This window comes from Pyrus communis, chromosome 7 (assembly GCF_041283825.1).
Source record: "Pyrus communis isolate YQ-2024b chromosome 7, ASM4128382v1, whole genome shotgun sequence".
Lineage (NCBI taxonomy): Eukaryota > Viridiplantae > Streptophyta > Magnoliopsida > Rosales > Rosaceae > Pyrus > Pyrus communis.
Window position 1 is genome coordinate 12,339,188 of NC_142571.1, and position 5,268 is coordinate 12,344,455.

Consider the following 5,268-nt stretch of genomic DNA (forward strand, 5'->3'; position numbering starts at 1 on the left):
CAACATAAGAATAAAGAAAAAGAGGTTATTGAACCCATAAGACAAGAGGCTAATGAGACCATGGAAGAAATTAAGATTGAACTCTTAGAAGAAGACATTGAAATGGAGTAGCATCAAAATCTGAGTGACAAAGAAAAACAAGAAAAATATGAAAGTTTTCTTAAGAATTTACCTTCAGACTTAATATTAGATGATATTTTATTAGAAGAAATTTCAAAAGCAAAATTAAGAATAATGCCACTAGACATGCAAAATGAAATCTTGAGCAGAACATCACAGTCCATGAAAGAATTACAATTACAATTACAATGTGCTTTGTATTAGTGAATCCTTAATCCAAAACCAAGGATGAATATTATTACAAAGATGTATCCACCATGTCTTTGTGATAGTACAGAGAATTGTATTTGTAAACCATAGGTTAACATAGTTGTGGCTAGGATTAACATGAGAGATTTTAGACCATGGCATTTTAGTTATGAGCATCAGAAAAGGCATAATGTGGTAGAAGTTACCCCAACCTTACTATTAGAGTTTGGCTATCTTGATAAAATATTCATTAACCATATTTCCCAACTAAAATCATTTCATGAAAAACTTATGAAAGTAGCAGAAGATTATCTGGAAAAGTGGAAAGAAATTTGCATAAGTTTTATTAGTAGCCCTCCAGATTGGTATGTACATATGCATAAGGAGAAAGCTAGGCATATAACTATGATTAATGAAGAGTCATTTAGACAATACTCTATCACTCCACACATGTGGACTTCTTCATACAACAATATTCTAAAATTTCAAGGGATCCCAATGTTTGCCTTAGATGAGTTTGAAGATTTTAGATATTATATGATATTAGTAGCAGAAGAAGAAGAAATGCATATTTACAGCAAGTCAAAAGCCCACCATCAGTTATACTGGAAGCCTCAAAATTTCAAAGGAGAAACAGAAGATATGTATTACAAGGTGAAAGAGGATAGAGAAAGAGACGCAGAGCTAGTAGAAGGTGATGAACAGTACTGGAACAATTTGATAGAAGAAGAGTTGCATAACATCGACAACATGATAGAAGCATGAAAAGTTGGCATCAAATTAGCATAAGTTGAATAATATCATGTAAAATAATGTATTTCCAGACAGAAATGTCAACATCATTGTGGACTGCTTTTAATGACATAAGAGTAAAAAAAGAAAAAAGCTTGACCCATTATAGACTTTTCATACATAAAATGTCCTTTTGATTAAGAGTGAATAGTGCCAAGCCATTTTCATTAAAACTCCATTATATATACACTAAAAGAGAAGGAGGCAGATTCTCTGCCCTTCGACTTCCCGTGCCTTCCCGTACCCTCTTGTTTTGTGTGCTCACGGTTAAGTCACGTTAACATTTTATATTGTTTTTTTTTATAGAGATAATAAGACAAAAAGGAATAGTAATATAAAATGTTGACGTGGTTTAACCGTGACCACACAAATAGAAGGGTAGAGGAGGGCACGGAAAGTCGGAGAGCAGAGAATCAACCTTCAAAAAAAGAAAATGTGGTACTGTTCATTCGACAGTGTTATTCCTTTTTTGCCTTTTAGTTGCTCTATAAGTTTAGCTTTTTGTGTGTATTATACAGTAAAATGTCACTTTTGTCCCTGTTGTGCAATAGAAATCTCTCGATTTCTTTAGGAACCCGAGAACAGCACTCAAGTTTGCCATCTCTCTTCCATCTTTGCTCTCTTCGATCTGTACTTTGCACTCTTCGATCTCTGCTTCCTCCATGATTTCTTCTTTTCTGGTCAACTTCTCTTCCCCAAATTTCACCAGCAACTTTGCTCCAGATCTTTCCAATTGAAAAAGCCCACATCATCATCATATATTCCTCATCACCACAGCCACCTTCTACACCTTTTTCATGTCAAAATCTGCTCCAAATTTGTGATTTGATATAATTGGCCTTTAGAAAAAACTTGATGATTTTGAGTGATCCAATTTAACGATTAGAAAATTTTTCACTAATTTTCTGGGTTTGTGGGTTGGGGGGAAGATTAGAAATTTTTTTCATTATTTTTCTGGATTTGTGGTTGTTTATGTTATTTAGGGGGGTCTCAGGGAAGCAGATTACACTACAGTAGCAGCGCAGGACCCCGTGGGCCCGGATTTGGTATTGTTCTTACCTCTGTTTCTTCAAATTTTTAATTTCTTTTATATGTAATTTCTATGCTTGCTGTTGAAATGAATATTTTGGTGGAAACTGTTGTTTTATATGAATTGGGGTTTTCACTAAATTAATAAAGATCAAATCTTTGTGGTTCTTTGTTGTTTATCTCAACCTTCCTTCGCCCGCAGCCGGTTGAAGATGACGTGATCCTGATCGTCGGTCATTTCCGCGACAGTTCCGAACGACAGATTTGGTTCCCAAGCTCCAACGATTCTGTCTGTGGCAAAGAGAATTCAGGAAGAGTGGAAGATCCTGGAGAAGGATTTGCCAGGCAAGTTCTTTCGTTTTTTATTTTGAATTTCCTTTCAAATAATTGTTTTGAATTAATTGTAGTGAAGTTTTCCCATACTTAGCCTATTCATTTTTATCAAATATTTTGCACTGACTATTCATGATGCTGACTGCTGTAATTAATTTGGTTTTGTACTGAAATTTGGAGTTGAGAATATATGGAATATAGTTGTTGGATTGGTGTTTGTACTATAGAAACTTAGATGTGCTTAAATGATTTCCTTCGTATATTGGCTTCTACAGGGTTGGAAAGGTTGCCTGATAGAGATTTTGGCATAGGTGTGTGCAAGAGGACGGAGTAGTTCATCCCCGAGGCAAGTCTTTTTACACAAATTCGTGTGGAATATATAGTTGTATACTAAGTTTTTTGTAAACAAAGCTAAAAGTACAAATTTCTTTGTGTACTATCATTTTGAAATGGAATTTTTTGACAATTTTTGGCTTTTGATTTTAAATTGGAATTTGGTTTTCATTGACAAATTCGGTTGCTAGCTTTTGGAAATGAGTCAAATTGCTGTAGAAATACTAATTTAATAACCTGATATTAGCCATTTCCTATCTTTGTGGTGGCTTTGGCATGTCTTTACAAGTGACAAAAAAATGGAAAGAAAAATAACTGACTTATTCAAAACCAAATATAATGGTCCTATGGTTTAGCACCTGCAAGGAAAAGATACCAAAGAGCTCAGATTCTTGCTCCCTCATTTCAGAAATATGACATTGAAGTGATATTTTTTAGGGGATCACTAGGTGGGATTGAAAGAGAGGAGCTTACATACATCCCCATTTTCGTGTTCTTTCTACTTGTCATTTAGTTAGTTAAAACAATGTTTCTTGCCAGTTGTTTTTTGTTTTATTTTGTATTTCTTTATTGTTGTTTTTTAGTTGGGAAATTGATTAATATGGTCAGCTGAAGCTGTTTATTAAAAATCATTGTGAACATTTAGTTAAATTCAACACTAAAAACATTACCGTGTTGATTTATATATCCAAAGTTTATGTAAGGGTGGATATTTTCTGTTCCAATATCAGGTTTGAGTGCCATTTTAGGAAAACTGAAAAAATGACCTTCAGTTGCTATTTTTGGACCTTGCGCCGTTGGCCTTACTGTAAGTTTGAAAAAACTTTAATTTCGCTACATGCACGTACACTTTTATATACTAACAGTATGTATATTTTACTTTCATATTTATAACACAATGAGTGTATATGCGATCCACAATTTGGAATTTTTCACTGGAACAAGAATTTTAGAGTCTTGAGTGCGAAAAATTTTGACACCCAAAGTTATTGGATTTCACGATTGATTGGGTGGTTTTCAGTGCATATTACTTACTAAAATGGTGAGGAAGTCCCTTCATTATACTATCTATATTCAATTATAGCACTTTCATTTGCTTACAATTGATTCCAACCCAAATAGAGTATTAGTTGACTTAGAAACAATTCCAATGATTCAACACGCAAATACCTATCAATCCTACTTGTAATAATTATTGGATTTTTTTTTTGTTTTGCAGAAATATATAGTACAAGGTATAGGCGATAATTCTTCTTCATTGTGAACATTCAGGTAATTTCAACACTTAAAAACATTACAGTCTTCACTTATGTATCCGAAGTTGACATGATGCTGAATATTTTCTTTCCAAAATCAGGTTTGGGTGGCACTTTAAATGCAACAAAAATGAAAAAGGGATTTTCAATTGTTCTTTTTGGACTTGGCTCTGTTTCAATTGAAAAAGGGATTTTCAAGTGTGGACAAACTTTGTTGATACGAAATCCTTTATTATTTATACTTATGCATGCTTTGTTTGGGCTGCTGAAGATGTAAGTAGTTTAGTGGAAAAAAGTAGAATTTTTTTTTTTTGCTTACAACATTATTTCTCTGGTTTTAGCTAAGAAATTTGGAGTGAATGAGTTTGTCAATTTGAAGGACAATGACAAACATGTGCACAAGATGAAAAATCATGGTATTCTTGGTTAATGTTGCAGTTTACATCAACATAGATAGTCAACTTTTATACAACCTTCTAATTTATCAATTTGATCTTTGAAATCAACACATTATTACTGAGATGACCAATGGCAGAGTTGGCAAGACCATAGCAAATCTCAAATTTGTGTACATGTAATCCTCTAAATCAGGTTCAGTTGTGCCTCAAAAAACAAAATCCTCTTAAGAGTTACTATAGTACTTATAGACTGTATTGTATACATAGGCTCTTAATGTAATTCTATAGAATATAGATGCAAATTTAAAGACTTATTTTATCATGTGGATAAGGTTTCAAAACCTGTAGCGGAGCTAGTGCACTCAAAATAGAAAAACTGTGTAATTTTGACAACCAATATGCTTTTGATCTTTTGAGTACTCATTCTTATGGTCATAGAGTGGCGTGGTATATGCATTTATTTGCTTAAGTTCATATGGGTGTCAAATGCACACTCATTTGTTTTCATCAAAGACAAAAACTGTCCAATGCACTGAAAATATAAAAACTGTGTAGTTTTGACACCCAGTAACCTTTGATCTTATAAGTACTTTTTCTTGTGGTTCTAGTAGCGTATTGTATGTGATTATTTGCTTAAGTTCCAGTTGGTATCAAACACTCGCTAGTTTGTTTGTATTATGCTGAAAACAATCCAAAAGTATTCTAAATTGAAAAACTGTGTACTTTTGACACCCAATAAGCTTTTAATCTTTTGTGCACTCATTCTTATGGTACTAGAAGTGCATTATACGTGTATATTTGCTTAAGTGCCAATGGGT

At 33.4% G+C, this 5,268-nt stretch overlaps 1 long non-coding RNA gene across 2 annotated transcripts; it reads left to right on the top strand.

Moving 5' to 3' along the window:
• Positions 1–1,678: 1,678 nt before the first annotated feature.
• LOC137735411 (uncharacterized) lies at positions 1,679–4,873 on the top strand. 2 transcript variants are annotated; one of them, XR_015963919.1, is made up of 6 exons: positions 1,679–2,147; positions 2,333–2,475; positions 2,739–2,809; positions 3,528–3,604; positions 4,016–4,068; positions 4,154–4,873. It is a non-coding gene; the product is annotated as an uncharacterized LOC137735411 (long non-coding RNA). The 2 variants fall into 2 exon arrangements; XR_011068648.2 differs by lacking the exon at positions 3,528–3,604.
• Positions 4,874–5,268: the final 395 nt, after the last annotated feature.